The sequence below is a fragment of the Miscanthus floridulus genome, chromosome 12, assembly GCF_019320115.1.
Source record: "Miscanthus floridulus cultivar M001 chromosome 12, ASM1932011v1, whole genome shotgun sequence".
Classification (NCBI taxonomy): Eukaryota; Viridiplantae; Streptophyta; class Magnoliopsida; order Poales; family Poaceae; genus Miscanthus; species Miscanthus floridulus.
In genome coordinates, this window is record NC_089591.1 from 3,024,431 (window position 1) to 3,041,824 (window position 17,394).

Below are 17,394 nucleotides of genomic sequence, written 5' to 3' on the forward strand. Positions count from 1 at the left end.
CTCATTGATGTTGCACCATCCACCCGCACTAATGGGCCTAAATAAACATTAAAGCCCATTAGTAAATAAAGACATGAGCCTTTAGGATTTATTAGGATTATTGCACATGGACTTCGAGGGACTATGGAAAATTCGGCATGCATTTTCCAAATTTCGAAATTAATCAATATCATGAAATAAAAATAATTCTAGAAAGTCTAGAATTACCATTTATATCACGAAAAATGCTCTGAAGCTTAGAAAAATCCCTGGGAAAATCGTGGAGATAGATTGAAGGATGAAGAACTCAAATAAAATATTTGGAGCTCATGATAGGATAATTTTGGAGCATCTAAAAATTAAATTATGGTAATAGAAAAGGGAGAAAATGTTTACAAAAAAAGCTAAAATAATTTCTAAAAAGTTAAAAATTTCTATTTTTTCAGTGCATTTTTTGGCTTTCCCGGTGGGACCCCTCCGGTATTAAAAAAATTCTATTTTTTCAGTGCATTTTTTGGCTTTCCACATCACTGCCGGTTTCACATCAGTGTCGGTTCATAAGAACCGACAGTGATATCAATCCCACATCACTACTGGTATGAAACTACCGGTTCAAAATCTAGCAGTGAAGGGGATTTTTGAACCGACAGTGATGTCAAGATCTGGGGTAGTGGTGGTAGGTAGCATCACAACCAGTTTACCGTTAACCATCCAATTTGCCTTGTACTTGAGGTGTTCAATCGATAGTGATGCTTCAATCCCAACTGTTGTTTTAGGCTATGTTTGGTTCTAGAATCACTAGTGATGGAACGGGGAGATCATTGTTTTATCGGTGTTTGAATGAAAATAGCTCCATCCCCGGTGCAAATATGCCCCCATGAATTAGGTGACCCCTTCCCCTTCAAATCGACTCAACAGGCTCGTTCCCGATTGACGTCGTGTCTGTGCGTCTGTTTTGCGCTAGGTGGTGGCCACAAGCGAAGATTCGATGTAGCTAGCGATTTCGGCCAGCTGGTGGCAGGTAAGACGTGGCCGAGCGCCCCAAACGGTAGGGCCACTAGTTTAGGCCGATGACAAGAGAGGCTTGGCTTAGCGCACCGAGTAGAGGAGGTTGGTGCTCTTGGCCAGCACCAAGGGAGATGTGGCTCAGCACGCTGAGCAGCGGATGGCTGACGTGGCACGGCCAAGTGCCCCTAGCAGCGGTGATGGATGGCGAGTATAGAGCATCTACTTTTGTTGTAGAAAGGAGAAGATTCTTACTGTTCTCATGTGACTCTATAGTTCTATAGTCATGGTAAGCGAACAAAGCTGACTCGATTGTCAAGATAAGATTCTCAAAGTCCATTTCACATATTCTCCACAACATGAAACCACTCATGGACGAGCGGTCATTGATCATTGTCCTAGGGAGGTTACTCGACTGCACTCATGAGGATGTCTACAAGATCCTATAAATCGACTCTAAGTAGACGGTTTTAGGTTCGGGGGCTGTGGGATATATATCCTTAGTGGATGCATTAAAATTTCTTCAAAAGGAATTAGAAAATTGTAGAATGGACCTTCTAGTTCTTTATGCTAAATAGCAAGAGGCTCGGGAGCTACACTCGGTGAGTGTGCTTTGTAGAAATGTGTAGACCACTCGAAGACCTCAAGAGCACTTCGTGGCTTCTCTCCAGAAGGTCACTCGGACGCTGCTTGATTCTACTCGGCCAAGTCCAGGATACTCAAGATGACTTTGAAGAGCAACCATGAAGAGCTTGGGGCTTCATGGACCAGGATCCTAAGGGTTCCCCATGGGGACGACTACCCCGCAAAGAGATGGGTCATCCCATGGTCTGCCTAGAGGGTGCGGAACAAGGTGCTTGTTCTCTAAGGCTACAAGGACTGACCTAGTTGGATTATTGGAAAGCTAGTCTCTTTAATTGAACTTGGACTCCTCTATTGTAATCGACTAGGAGTAGATCAGTGTGCCTGCCCTCTAGAGTATATAAAGAGAGGTAGGAGCACCCCCTTGTAACATCATCATACACATCAATTCAACGCAAGGCAACAAGCCTAACTGGACATAGGGTATTATGCTATTCTAGTGGCTTGACCCAGTATAAATCACTATCTTCATGTTCACCATCGAGTTTGGCGTTGTTGAAGCCTACCAAACACTGTTCTAGGTAACCCAATGTGTTGCCGGTCATCAGACACCGATAATGTTTTGAATTATTTCACCAATGATCATAGGGACCTCCAATCAGAATGGTCCAATGGTGATACTAGCAAGTCATCCCAGCGTGGCCTGGAGGACATCACATATTTTGTGGCACTCATGGTCCTGCCACTGACCACATCAAGGGTAGGGGTGGTAGTCACCTCCCTTCTTCCACCAGCCTTTGGTGGGCATGGTGGTGGCTCAATGGGAGGCAGAAGAGGTGCAACGAGTGATGGAGGTTGTGTACATTGTGGTCAAAGCTGCATAGACGATGGCTGCTACCGAGAAGGTGGCGAAGCAAGCTGCCCAGGCCAAGGCACGGTCCACCTCAGAGTGCTCTCTACCGTATCAATAGAGCTAGATATCATCAGCCAAGAACTTACTTGAGAGAGGCGACACATGCACGGTACATACTCTAGGGCTCTCTTGGTGTCTTAGTTAAGGTTGGAATCTAGGTCGTTAGGTAACTACAATGGAGTAGTAGGACCACACTAACCATTTGTGGAGATTGGGGTGGAATCCCAATGAGATTGCACATAAGACCCCTAGGCCTTTGTTAGCACATGGTTTCTTTGATGGTTGTAGTCATGATCCCATTGTTTCCATGTGCAAATGTGAGGGCGATGCTAGAGGTGGAATTGGGAATCATCCAAAAACTCACGAACAAAGCACAATGCCATTCTTTAGTGGGTTTAGTGGCTCTAGGGGTGGCCTAGTGTCATGAGTTCATAACTGTAGCAAGCATCAAAGTTGAGGTCAATGTGTGAGTCTCTGGTGGCTCAAACACTCAAAATACAGAAGTGACACAACTCGATTTATCCTGGTTCAAGCTTCTGAGTCCTACTTCTAGTAGTAAAGTGATCCTCGTGTTAGGAACACCCAATTGAGGGGTTACAATGGTGGAAATCAAGAGAGATTGGTAGGGGATCGCTTGGTGCTATCCTAAAGTTCGTCGGTATTCTTCCTCGGTCCCTCCTCCTTGGAATGAGTTTGGCCAAATTAGATCCTCCTAATTGATGAGTTGGGTCTGATCACCCCTCCTTGGATTTGGGCTAAACCCTCATAAAGGGAGCCGTGCCTCCCCTTCTATTCTTAGGAAGGCATGGTGTACAAGTCGGTTCTATTCTAGTCTATGGTCTATACACTGGTGTATCAATTCTCTATTGTAGTCTTGTTGGATGTCGCCTTGTCATGTAGGAAGGATACAATAGCGCTCCAACTGGCCCCTAATGCCATTGCTTCCGTTCTGGCACTTGACCATTAGGGGCTACTCACTACCACATGGCATCCCTTGAGTCAGCCTTCTCGAGGCTTCCTTGATCTGTAAGGTGCCTCCACTCAGAGGCACTAATGAGCGAGCCTTGGAGCCCTTTGCCCCTAGAGATGGTGGAGTCCCTTGTCTTGATATGTCACACCTATTGCTTGACACTACTAAGAGAGTGGCCGATGGGACCTCACAACTATTTAACGAGAAGATAGTGTAGCATCTTCGTACCTATAATGCTCTGGGTACTGGATAGGTTCCTAAGCTAAATCCAAGCCACTAGCTTGGGACGTTGGTTATTGCCTGGGCGCTGGGTGAAGTTAAGGCTTGGGCCACCATTGTTCAGTGGCTTGGTGCTGTAGATGAGCCCCTAAGCCTTGAGTAGTGGCCACAAGGGTGCTCAAGCTTTCCCTAACTCCTTCCAAAGGTTATGCAAGAGCGTACCCGATGTGTATAGCTCCCAAGCCCCTGAGCGATCTGTGGGATCGATTGAGGGGTTCGTCGATCGGCTTGCCTTTTCCCAAGGACTTAACATACCCCTATGTTAGACTCTCATGAGGATCCCCTAATCCCTTCCTGGCCTCCCAGGTAACATCTGGGATGGCAACAAGGGGTTGTGCTCAATTTTAGTGGAACGAGTCGACCAGGGTACACTAGGTCCTGGTGGCTTTTGGTCGGATGTCCTTATTAGGGCACTTGAGCCATCACATGCATCTTTAGAGCCGAGCAATACTAAGGTCAAGCATTATGTGGGGATGCCTAAGCGAGGGTCTCATTGACTGGTCGAGGGTCACCAACTCTAAGCCTGTGTGAAGCGCCCCACTTACTATGGCCTGTCAGGGGTCGAGTGATGTGGCTTCGGGGCCCTGGCTTGATGCTAATTCATCACTCAGCATCCCATGCCCGTATAAGGGCTTGGTGATTGGCCTTCTTTACTTGGTCCACACCTCGCGATGGTTGGGTGCACTCTATGTGGCCTAGGATTTAGTGGCCCTTGGTGGTCCCATCGCTTAGTGTCCTTTGCTCTTATTTCTTCTACATTCAGGAGCGGTCATGGGCCGCTAATTGATCAGTCCCTGGAACTCTTGGTGGAGGTGTTGGTGTAGCCCTTGAGCTTGTTGTGGGGCTGGTTTGTTAGCGGGTGGGGCAGTCTATCCATGTGCCCCTTTCTCGCTAACACTTGGTGTAGTCTTTTGATATTCCTCGGTCGTTGTACTGGTCGATGTTTCATACCCACAGATCTAGGCCATTGGCCCTATGTGGAGGGCTCGATGGGAGGCGTGGCTCCTCGAATCCAGTGTCGAGGTGTGCGCATGGCTAGCATGACTTCATCGTGTAGTGTCACGAAGTGCGGGCAGGATGTGATCGGTCATGGGGGTCCCATCGCCTCACGTCGTGCCATTATGGCATGTGGTTCTACTCATGTTACCGCCTTTCTTGGGATTCATCGAGTAATGGGAGGGATGACCCCTGAGTGCTGGTGGTTCCTTCGGATGATCTGCTCTATGGGAGATCGGACGGTTGCTCTACCCTAGGCACCCTATCTTGGGTTGTGAATTGCCTTGAGTGAGGGGCGGTTGGAGGAAATCCCATCTTCTTTGCAACTCCTAATGCCATGGGTAGTCTATGGGATGGGTCCCTTGATGTAAATCTTTGAGCACCATGAGCCTTCTTTTTGTGGGGTTGGTGGGATTTCAGCGATGATGAGCCAGTGAGGTAGGAGCGGATACACGGTGGGGTGTGAGAGTGTGGGCGCTACTCTACTATTGGTGTTTTATAAGCCAAACTAGTAAATATATACGATTGCCACACTGCTCTAGGAAGACAATGTAGCATCCAAAATACACGAGGATTTATATGGGTTTAGGCCGAAGCCCTACGTCCAGTCTTAGAGATGATCGAGTGCATGTTCCTTGCTTGAATGCTCTAAAGTTCTTACAATGGGGATACAAGAATGGTGGAAGAGGTAGGAGAGCTAGAGCTAGACGATGGACTGCCTGAAGGGAAGCTCCGGGAGCCTAGCTACGGTGTGAATGAATGAATGTTCAAAGAATGTCTAGAGATGGCACCCTAGCTGGCCTTATATAGAGTTCGGGGCCAGGGCAGATACAAAGAAGAAGGTTCTCTCAACCGAGGGGTCATGAGCCTAAGGGAGGGGCCTAGCTAACTTGGCTTGCAAGCTATACTATCGCCTAGATGTGGTTGTCATCATGATCTTGTGCCCATGTCATGGTAAAGTGTGGCATGGTGCCACTATGCCAGCCGTGGTGGCACTGTTGGCATGGTGGTGGTTCACCAACCATCTTGTGCGACGTGGTCTCTGTTGTGGTCTTCGTCATCACCTCCTTGTTTCCGGGTGGCATTGTATAGGAGTTGGTAGCCGCCCCTAGGTCACCGTTCGCCTAGCGTCTTGTGGAGTTGGTGGCCACGTCCTGATCTCTAGGGTCATGGTTTCTGCTAGTTTGGATGGCTCCAAGTCAAGGCCTCCGTCATGGATCCCAACCCATAGTGGGTAGAATCGTACATGCTTCTTGTTGGGCCATGTCTGGATGGTGCACACCATACCAACCGTAACCACTAGGCGTTGTTGTCTTGTCCATGCTGCATAGCATAGGGATGGCATCTGATCAGGCCGACGTGACTGCTGTCCCCTTGGTCCTTGCGGGGTCAGTGTAGCATGCTCACTCCTATCAGAACAGGCATGGTTGGCTAGGTCTAACCTCTCCTTGTTCCAACTAGGGGTTAGGACGGTGGAGATGTCATGAGTCTCTTATGCATCGTGCTGCTAAATTTGACAAAGGGAGGGGTCATGGCTAACCATGGCCTTAGTGTCTGGCATGGTTCCCCTGGCTTAGCTAGGCCATAGTCATTTGGGCCTTCACTAGGCTGATGTATCATAGGCCACTCGGCCAGATAATTAATCGTTGCCTTGAGAAATCCAGGGATCATAACCCCGATAGTAGCCCCTGAGCGCTTTTGCGATCACGAAATGATTGTGAAAGTGCTAAGATGCGTGCATACTCAAGTGTGGGTTCATAGTCATCACTTGTTCGAGCTTCATCGCTTGACCCCTTGCAGGTTGGTATGTTCAATGTGGTAGGTGGCCTTACATTCCACCCCATTAGGATGTCTTGACGATGTGGTACGTGACTGTTGAGCTCTGCTGTGTCTGTGTGGTATGTATCGGGGTTCGTGACCTAGGCGGGGCCAAGTGGTCTCGTTGACGCTGTATCGGCCCTGCCTTTGGGAAGGTCTCGATTTCCCTAACCTCATGCGGGCACCTAACATTTGCTGTGACCTCCCATGGTTCGCCACATGGCGTGGAGGTTTAAGACTACTCAGTCTGCCTTTAGGCCTATAAATAAAGGCTTTACTACTATTTGGCGCACTCATGACTGTGACTACAAGCTGTTCCTTTTGCCTCTCTGAGTGGTTAGATGTTGAGAGAGTGAGGAAATGATAGTGGAAAGTTCGAGGGCAATAGCATGGTTCTCGTTATCGGCCCCACTAGGGGTTGCTTGTGGTGGCCGGAGCCAGCGTTGCCTTTTCTAGCAGCTGGTGCTAGAAGGAGATTTGCGAGTAGGAGGGTGGGAGAGGTTGCTAGCACCAAGTTCGGTCATACGCGACCTCACGTCTCCATCCCACTACCGCTTCTCACTCTAGACCTCATTGGTTCGGATGCCTGAAGCGGACGATGGCTAGGGACGTCTTCGGCTTCCTCTAGAGTCCCGTGCATTGGCCGGTGGTGCGTCGTGACCCTTGAGGGAGGTCACTTGATGCCCGTTTCATGCTATTCATAGAACGGGAGGAGGATGAAGTAGCATAGCCTTATCACATTGCCTACGCTGAGTAAGGCACAATTGTGACACGGGTGCACTTTGGCCGCCGGCTGGTCTCCTTTTGCCATCATGTGGATGGGGATGGCTCCTGTTGGCTTGGTGGGCTCCATGCTTTCTAGGAGTGCTTCTTGGATGTCTCCTGGCACATGTGGAGGACCTCCTAGAGCTGTCGAAGCCATCATCCTTCTTCCCCCATGCTCTGGCCGTAGGAGCATGATGCTTGTAAGATGGATGGTTGTGCAAACCTTGACCTCACCTTCCCTACTTTTGTAGCATCCGCCCTTTGGCCTTTAGAGGTATCATCACCGAGGTGGCATCATATCCTTTGTACTTTTTGTTTTTTGAGCAGCGTGATCACTCTCATGCTTGTGGATACTGAGGAGAGAGTCCCCTTTCCTCAATACTGACGCTCCCTCATGGAGGTGGTGAGCCCAAGGAAACAGGTTTGCGGGTTCAGCCTGAGGTTGTTGGTGGGCCCTTCTTGTGCTAATGATGCAAAGAAATGCTTCCTCGACCTCTGTTTGCTTGGCCACATGCTTTTTGCGACCGTGCGTTGGCTCATAGGTCTGGGACCTTCTTGTGTCTTCCACGTGACTGAGCCATGATCACATTTTGGGCTCTGCATTACTTCATATAGAAAACTCCACTACGTTACCTAGGCTATCTGCTTCATCAATCTCTCCTGGAGGGGTCATGGACCTTTGATGATTTGCGAGTTTCTGAAGCTACCCTTAGATCTTCAGACCTAGAGATGTCAAGCAAAGTTTTGGTCTTGGCTTGGCCTTGACCTATTACGTTGTCACAGGGACCCGGCTCCATTTTCTCCCGTGCATCTTTGTTGACCTTGAGGGATCATGTTGCCCTATTACATGTGGGTTTGGTTTCATCCCATGTGGGGAGAGGCATGTCCACCATAACCACACGGTCAGAGTGATGCGCCTCATCAGGTTTGATGGGTAGTTCGAGCGGGACCAGGAATCCCCCCAATCGATGTGCAGTTCGACTGTGCCTCATTGAGAGATGTACCATAAATCATCGGCCATGAAACCCATCGGTCCCCAACCACCTCCATTGCGGTCAGATGGCAAGATGCCTCCCCTAGAGGGGGTCAACCCGGGTGACTTCAAAGCGGACAACTCGAACATAAAGAGAGATGGTCATGTGGCTCTGCACCATCGATTAGAGCCACAGGGGCCCATCTCCTCCCTGCCTTTATCCCTTTTGTGGCCTCGAGCCCTTCTAAGGGCTAGCTAAGGAGTGGGTTTCCAAAGGACGATGTAGGGTCATGGTTGTGGTGGGTCGCTCAGCGCATGATCTTAGGGGGCGGTTGACCCTCCTGGTCACATCATGGCATAATGGCACCCACTCACAATTAGTCATGCACCACGAAATGCGAGCGCATAAATCAAAATGATATGGAAAAAGTGGGGACGCACGAGGCTTACTTGGCTTGTGCCGCTGCGTGGGCAACTGTCGCTCTGTCTCCCCTCTAATCGCTTCACCTGCTCTATGCGATTTCAAAGGTGGTTAGTAAATGAAATTAAACATGCGTGAGCCCGAGGTACTCATCATGGCTAGTTCTTATGGCTATAAATCAGGAGATCTGGTGTGGTGGGAGGATTAATCTATTCTTTGGTGCTTGCCCTATTGTTTCCTCCTCCTTGCTTTCGTGCACTCATGGCTTCCCTTCCTAGCCGATATGATGGATCACGGTGAGCAATCATGGAAAGATGTTCTAGAGGCTGGTGGTCCGCCATCGTGTCTCTAAGTTTTGCTACATGAATAGGGGTGAGTGTTTAAATGATATTTTGAGTTTTGATGCTAACCTAAGTTGACCGCGAGAACTCCTTAGGGCCGTCTCTCATGCAGAGTCAGGAAGAGCAGTCGGCGCTGCCCCAACTGGGGTCCCGCCGGTGGCTGGGTCAAGCTCATCTTTGTCATCTCTGGGCAGCCACTGAGAGTTTTGTCGACTCATTCGTGAGGTGGACGAAGCTCACAAACAGTTTTCTATGGCTGCCTACGAGGCAAGGCGGCTAGAGCTAGCCCTTGACACCACCAAAGTCACTCTCATCGCCTCATAGGGTGAGACCACCGCTACATAGGCGATGGCTGTTGGCACCCAACCCCGCATCGCGGGTAAGGACCTCCTTCGTCTTGACATCCTGGGTGATGTCCATAGCTTCTGACCTTCGTATTGTCTTGTTGTCAATGCCGGAGGAGTAGTTGGTGGCTTCTCGCCATGAAGAGGAGGCGGCTCACCTCTAGGGTTCATCATAGTGGAGGACCATGAGCAAGCAATGGTGGTAGGGATCCGACAAGGGGCCAATGTCGCCCTTGCCGCCATGCAGCTATGGACCGATGTGAACCTCCGTTGAGTGGTGCCTAGGTTCCCGAAGCACGTTCGGTCAGGAGAGTGGTCAATGATTTCGCCGCTGCTGTGAATGTCATTGTTGCTGCTGTGGATGTGGAAGAGATTCTCCACGGTGATGGTTAAGAGCCCTAGGGTGCATCCGAGGCCCTCAGAAATTTTTAAGTAAAGGTGTTCTTATCGGTTTGTGTTCTTCGATTTTGTTTCTTTTGTGTGCTGTCATCTTGCCATAACCGCCATCGATTATTCGAATGTCATGGCCATGTGGCCCTGCCCAGGGATCAACTCATGAGGCTTGACCAAGTGTGACCCTATTTTCAAGTCTGAGGTATCTATAGGACAGATTCGGTGGCATCATGCCTTTCTTCGTCTTTCTTTGGGTTGCGCAGACGCTTTCTTTCCCTTGCTTTCGTGCGAGCGCAAGGCCTTGTCCTGATTTGGTTCTAGGAATTTGGCTTCGTGTGGTCCTCTATTCCACATGAGCTCATGGCGTATTGTGGTGTCGAGGTGCCCACGCTATGGTGGCACCGACCTCAACGTCGCTGCCCAAGGTTGCGCGCTGGGGAGGTCAGATGTTGATATCTTTGCAATGAGTGATGCTGCCCCTCGTGGAGTGACAGTCCTTGTACGTGAAGTGTCAGTCGCCTGCATACGTCACTAGTTCCAAGCTTCCGGTGAGTGATGATCCATGTGTAAGGATTCTGTGTTACATGAGTGTTCTTGTTGTGGTGAACATGTTTTGGGTTTCGTGTATGTTTGGCATGTGGTCGGCGCATTTGCTTTGTCATTTTGCCGTTTCCCCTTTTTCTTCTAGTTCATGCTAGGAATGTACGTCATTCTCCTTAATCTAGTGCATGTGGGTGCATGTTTTAGCTTAGGGGCTAGCCCACGGGGCAATAAAGGCATGCGACCCGATCATGCAGCAAGACGTTAGGGAATGGTCATAGATCTGGTGTGATGTAACAAGAAAAATGAGCGAGCGGATAGAGTTCTCTTTCCTTTTGGTCCTCCTTGAGTGAATGGGTTCCTTGTTTCCTTTCAGACTCATGCATGGGTGCCTGGTCTTGCCCGAGAGCTAGCCCATAGGGCTTTGCCAGGGTGACCCTGGTGCGAGCGAGAAATCAAGGCTTGGGTCACTGGTTTGTCATGGTTTGAAGCGTGATTAGAAAGAACTCAAAATGAGGGAGTCATTGGGATGATGACAAGCAGTGCTACACCATGGATCGTGGGTATGTGACTATGTGAACTATCCTTGCGAGTGAACCATGTTCGGCCGCTAGTGCGAGCTGGGCCAAATCGCTTGGGAGTTCGGGCATTACTGGGATAAAGTGTATGGACGTTATGCTATCTAGTTTGCTCTATAGGTCGGCTCTAAGTTCTTGAAATTATGGGTAAGCCTACATGTGTATGTGGATGTGCCTAGGTAGAAAGTTTAAGGTCAAGGTGGATGTGACTGACCAGTGTACCGGAAGCTATTGTGAGACTGGTTGCTATTGCTCAAGGTGCGGTGAGACCCCAAGCGTCTTCTCACGATGAAGTCATTGCTGTCTTTAGGCCATGAGCTGATGAGGGTGCTTCTTTAGTGCTTGGACTAGTTGCAGCTGACGGGGATCAACCTTTCGGATGGCTCTAGGCCAACCTTTGCTGGCTCAACGTCCTTGGTGGGCTTGCGAGCCCTCGAGGGTGACTCACGCCTATTGTGGCTTCTGGTAGGGAGGGCTCGTGCATTCTAGTGCTTGATCCCCTATGGTGTGATGACATTGTTGTCTTTGTGCCTCCACTTCTGTGTGTGGTTGCCACTCTTGATGAAGAGCCAGTGCGACCTATCGCTGTAGAAGCAGGTTCTGAGGGCAACACGGTTTGGTCCGCTCGGCACAGCACATGGTGCTCTAAGAGATCCTGCTTCTTCAAATGCACGCACCTTCGAGTGAAAGTTGATAGCTAGTTGAGGTGTGATGGATAGTTTGTTCATCATATGGGATTGGACCCTGGTTCTGGGCTTGGCCTCGCGAGGCATAGCACCGTTTAGCCACCTGATCGCCAACATCGATGCTACATGGCAGTAGGTGATTTTGTTGCTTGTGTGTGCCCTAACACACTATGTTCTGCTGGTGGCAGAGACACTGCTCGGGGCATGGCTTTACTATCAGGCCTAGGCTTTCCATGTGGTTGTCCTAGGTAGGGTAGAAGCTGGTGAAGGGTATCGACCCATTAGTGTGGATGACCTTGCGGTTCCCCAAAAGGATGTGGCCAGCTAGTGCCATTCCCTAGGTGAGTTCGCCATGAGCCATGGGCCTCTACTCCCTAGGTGGAGCACTTGGCCATGGCCGATGGTGAGAGAGGGTACTAGCCCCCCTATGTAGGTGAACTCTAGGATGCTGCCACTAAGGGCAGTTCCGAGAGTGTGTCCACCATAGACCATGGGGTCCAGATCTCTAGAGCAGAGGTCTAGGACACAACTGAAGGCAGACAAGGGCCTTGGCCCTTCGACGTCGGTGAACTCATAGTTTTCGTGGTGGATGTGGCCGTAGTGGGCCATTCCATGAGTGAAGCCACCCTAGGTGCAAGGAGCCATCGCTTCCTTCTCAACAAACGAGAGTGCGCGACTGTCCCCTACCTAGTGCACCAACTGTCGGTGTTTTGTAAACTGGACTAGTAATTTTATACGATTGCAGCACTACTCTAGGAAGACGATGGTAGCATCCAAAAGACATGAGGATTTATATTGGTTTAGGCTGGAGCCCTATGTCTAGTCTTAGAGATGATCGGGTGTGTTTTCCTCGCTTGAATGCTCTGAAGTTTTTACAATGTAGGGTGCAAGAATGGTGGAAGAGGTAGGAGAGCTAGAGCTAAAGGATGGACTGCCTGAAGGGAAGCTTTAGGAGCCCAACTATGGTGTGAATGAATGAATGTACAAAGGATGTCTGGAGTTGGCACCCTGGCTGCCCTTATATAGAGTTTAGGGCCAGGGCATATATAAAGAAGGTTCTCCCAACCAAGGGGTCATGAGCCTAAGGGAGGGGCTTAGCTAACTTGGCTTGCAAGCTACACCATCGTCTGGACGTGGTTGTCGTGATGGTATTGCGCCCACGTTGCGGTAAGGTGTGGTGTGGTGCCACTGTGCTGGCCATGGCAGCACTGTTGGCATGGTGGTGGTTCGCCAGCCATCCTATGTGACGTGGTTTCCGCTGTGGTCTTTGTCATCGCCTCCTGGTTTCCTGGGGCATCGTATAGGAGTTGGTTGCCACCCCCAAGTCATCGATCACCTGGCCATCTTGTGGAGTTGGCGGCCACGATCCTGATCTCTAGGTTCATGGCTTCCACCGATCTAGATGGCCTACAAGTCAAGGCCTCTATCATGGATCCCATCCTATAGTGGGTTAAATCGTACATGCGTCTTGTCGGACCATGTCTAGATGGTGGGCACCGTACCGGCTGTCACCGCTAGGTGGTGTTGTCTTGTCCATGCTACGTAGCATAGGGATGGCATCCAACCGAGCAGAGGTGACCATTATCCCCTCAGTCCTTTGTGGGGTTAGTGTGGCATGCTCACTCCTATCAGAGTAGGCATGCTTGGCAGGGTCTGACCTCTTCTCATTCCTCCCGAGGGTCAGGACGGTGGAGAGCTCATGAGTCTTTAGTGCATCGTGCTGCTTGTGGACGGTGACAAGTGATGGATTGTTCTCCACTGTTGAGCACACGAAGCAAGCTGAGAGAAACCACATGGAGCAGATCTCGAGTCATCTGATGTAGCATTCACAGTAGGACCCTAGATTAGAGACCAGCAATCGATAGATCTACTTACATCACAAAGAAACCATGAAAGCATGTTACACGCGTGGAAGCTCAAGCCATCAGCTAAATAGTTGATAGAGACATAGCGGGTGGCTTGATACCCTGTTCTTCTTAATAGATAGATCTATTAACCGACAATGTCCAATCTGACATGCTATCAATAAGTCGAGTCAACTGATCTAGCATTGATAGCGACGTCATGCCAGATACTGGCAATCAATGAATCTATCTCTTAATAGAACATGACTTCAAACACTCGCCATGTATGATCAAGATTGAGGTAGATTAGTCATCAAATAGGATCTAACATCAAGAATTAAATTCAACTATGATAGTAATTAGTAGACGATAAATCAAAATAGTAAGACCAATAAATCTTAATCTAGATCGGGCAATTGGTGATATTGTGTTAAACAGTAAACTACTTAACACGATATCAATAACTTTGATTAAAACCAACGTTTGCAAGAGATCAGTCGTCTGTTGCATCCTTGCAAAGGTTGATATGAATCCATAACTAATCTATATCGTGATTTGTAAGAGATCAGTCATCTGTTGCATCCTTACAAATAACAATATACATCGATAACTAACTTATACTGCGACTTGCAAGAGATCAGTCATCTATTGCAGCCTCACAAGTAACAATATAAGTCATGACGGATACTCATAAACAAGCAAGAGGTCAGGTCATCTGTTGCATCCTTGCTGGCCCAAAGAACTCGTCGAAATCTACTCTACTCCTACTTCTAAGGGGTGGCGTAAGCCAAAAAGTAAAGGTACTTGTTTGCTTGATCGATGAGAGATGTCTATTACAATAGTCGAGGTTTAGTATTTATACCCGAGGCTTGGCTATGAGTCCTGGTCGAATAAGACCGGTTTGCAAAACTTGGAAAAGAAAACGAAATTTCCTAAGTTTAAGATAACTTGAACTCCAAGCTTTCCCTTATGTGGATTCCGCCATGTTTTCTGACATCAAACAATGTCACTCTTACTGCTGGAGTCTTCTTGATATGACATTGTTGCTGGAATCCAGCTGACTCTGTTCGATCATCTTGGACCAGCCAATTCTGCTCTTTCCATGGATTCTCTTAACATATTCTGAATTATGGGGACTCATGCAATGAAGCAAATTATGGTGTCAACATATGCCCCCAATTTCGGGATAAAAGGTTTTATTCCAAAATTTCTCCCTGTACCACCATTGGAAGTTTCTGGTATGCCTTTACTGGAGATTGAGAGAACTGCACTAGGCTCGTCAGTCTCATTCTATCGCTTCATGTTTTCTATCGTTCATAAGCTTCACAGGCATGCTGTTCTTTTGCTGTCATCCCTACTCCATGGCTTCACGGGTGTACTGTTGGTTCATGGGCATCTAGACACAACTTCTCTTATGTGCATAAATATCTGCCCAACTCCATCAGAGAATTCCAAGCTTTGGCCATCCTTCCTTCATCTCTACTATCTCAAGCACTTCTAGTTTTGTTGGATCCTCCATGGGTCATTGCTTGATCATAAAAGCCTTTTTGGGCTAGAAAAATTCTTGTGCTTAGGGCGATTGTGTTGCCCATTTTAGCACCTTGTCAAGCAAGGGAATCAGCCACCGTGGCTAGAAGAATTCATGTGATATCACCTAAGTCTTCTCACCATCGGTATGAGGCTGTTCTAGTGTTTGCATGGGCTTGAATGTGTGGGCACCTTCCCCTTGTTTGATCTGCCTATGCCAAGAAGCCTGTGAAATAGACTAGCACGTTCTTGATAGGCTCGTTTACTTTTCCCCCTGATGTTACTTCCATCTTTTAGCCCATGTGCTCCTATCCATGTTTCTTCGGCTTTGTGCGGTTCAGACTCCCTTTAATCCAATGAAACTTTCTCAAACCCATTAGGTAGTTTTAGGTATAATTTTCTTTGCAATAGACCTCCGAGATCTGGGGTGACCATGATTATGGAAGGCAATAAATTTTGAATCTTATCCATCGTGTTCCCAAATCCTTTACAAACCGTTTCCTCAATCTTCAGAATGATGATCCGTCTCCATAATCGATTTGATTACACAACCTCGGGGAGGTCTACCGATGCATCCCCTTGGGCTATAAATATGAGCCATGGTAATGGACGAGAAACCAATCTATCCTCTCTCAGCCCTTTGTGCCTTCAGCATGAACCATCTCTTTCATCTTTTAGATCCAAAACCATCATCTCTTCTCATAGAGATGGAGAACGGCAAGTGACCCGCTAACAAGACTCCCGACGAACTCATGCCGTCACACCAGCATCTCTGTCTTCAAGGGTACAGGACAATTGTGGTTTCATGGTATCATAACAAATTGGTTCAACCCTTCATATATGCAGGGCCAACTCAAGCGGTGATGTTCCTCATCGTATGATCATCAGCCCCAATGATGCGTAGAAGGTGGCCACAATAAGCTCGTCCTCGGAGTCCTCTAGCCCTTACTAGGGGGGACGATGCCTGTCATCTTCTTCAGGAGAGAGATGAGGCCCTGGCCTTGTACTCCAATGCAGTTTGCGATCTCGGATGGATGGACTTTCATCTAAACATGATGCAAGATGCCCTTACCATCTAGGAGAACAGGGCAACACCGTTCAAACGAGGTTGGCCGAGGCTGAAGCTAGAATCTCAGGTGAGATTTTCATGGGTGTACACTCGTCTTCTCAACCTTGATTTCATAGATTTTTTACTACTCTTTTTCTGAATTTGCCAGCCTGTCGGTGTAGCTAGAAAGTCTTCAATTGGCTATGGACTACGCTGCACAATTAGTTAACGCCAAGGGTGCTGTACCGATAGTTCGCTTGCACGATATCCCAAATCGTGCTAGGGAGATCACTCTTCATGATGTTTGCCATGGTGCTGCTGTTGCTTTGGCCATGGCAGATGTCCGCTCTGGATTCGAGCTTCTACTTCTTCCCCATGGTTTTCCAACGATCAATCATCTTAAAGATCATGAGAGCTTGATCGAGGACTTCTCCAATGCTGCTAACACCATAGCTCTCTCTTCTCTAGCCAGAGACATTATGAATAAAGTGTTTCTTGGCCCTTAGATTGTAACAGGAAACTAATGAATAAACCCTTTATGTTTCAAGTGATCTTCTCTTTTTGTTTCCTCATGTATGATGAATTTTATTTTATTAATTTTCCTCTAAAGGCGATGCATGCCACATTGGCTATGTCTCCTCAGGCTAAATCATGGTTGCCCTATTTTTGTTCTGAACGTGATATCCACCCATATCGGCTATAAAGGTCCAATGAAAATTCAATTGGTCAGTTCAGGCATCAACCCAAATACTAGGATAATACTTCTTAAAATGTTTTCCATTGAGTGCTCTATTGAATTCTTCACCTTCTAGTGTTTTGTAGAAGTAAGCATTGCTGGGTACGCATCAAGTAATACGATAAGGCCCCTCCCAATTAGGCGACCATTTGCCATATGCACTGTCTTTGGTTCCAATTGGCAAGATTAGCTTCAAACTAATTCATCTTCGTGGAACTGTTTGGCTTTAACTTTCTTGTCATAATATTTGACAATCCTTAGCTTGTGAGCCTTGATGTTTTCCAAAGCATGAAGCCGATGACAATTCAAATCCTCAAGATCATCCATCATCAAAACCTTGTAATCATCGGCTGCTAGGCTCTCTTGAAACTCAACATGCCGTGACCTAGTCCTGATTTCCCAAGGAAGAATGGTTGTATGCCCATAAACGAGCTCATAAGGAGAGCACTTAGTTGACCCATGGCATGCCATCCTATAGGCCCATAGTAATTCATTCAGTGTCAAATGCCATGTTCTCGGCCGATCGATTATCTTCTTCTTGACCAACTTGATCAACATTTGATTAGACGCTTATGCTTGACCATTGGCTTAGGCGTAGTAAGGAGAAGAGTTCAGTAACTTGAATCCCATATTAGTAGCAAAATTCTCAAACTCCT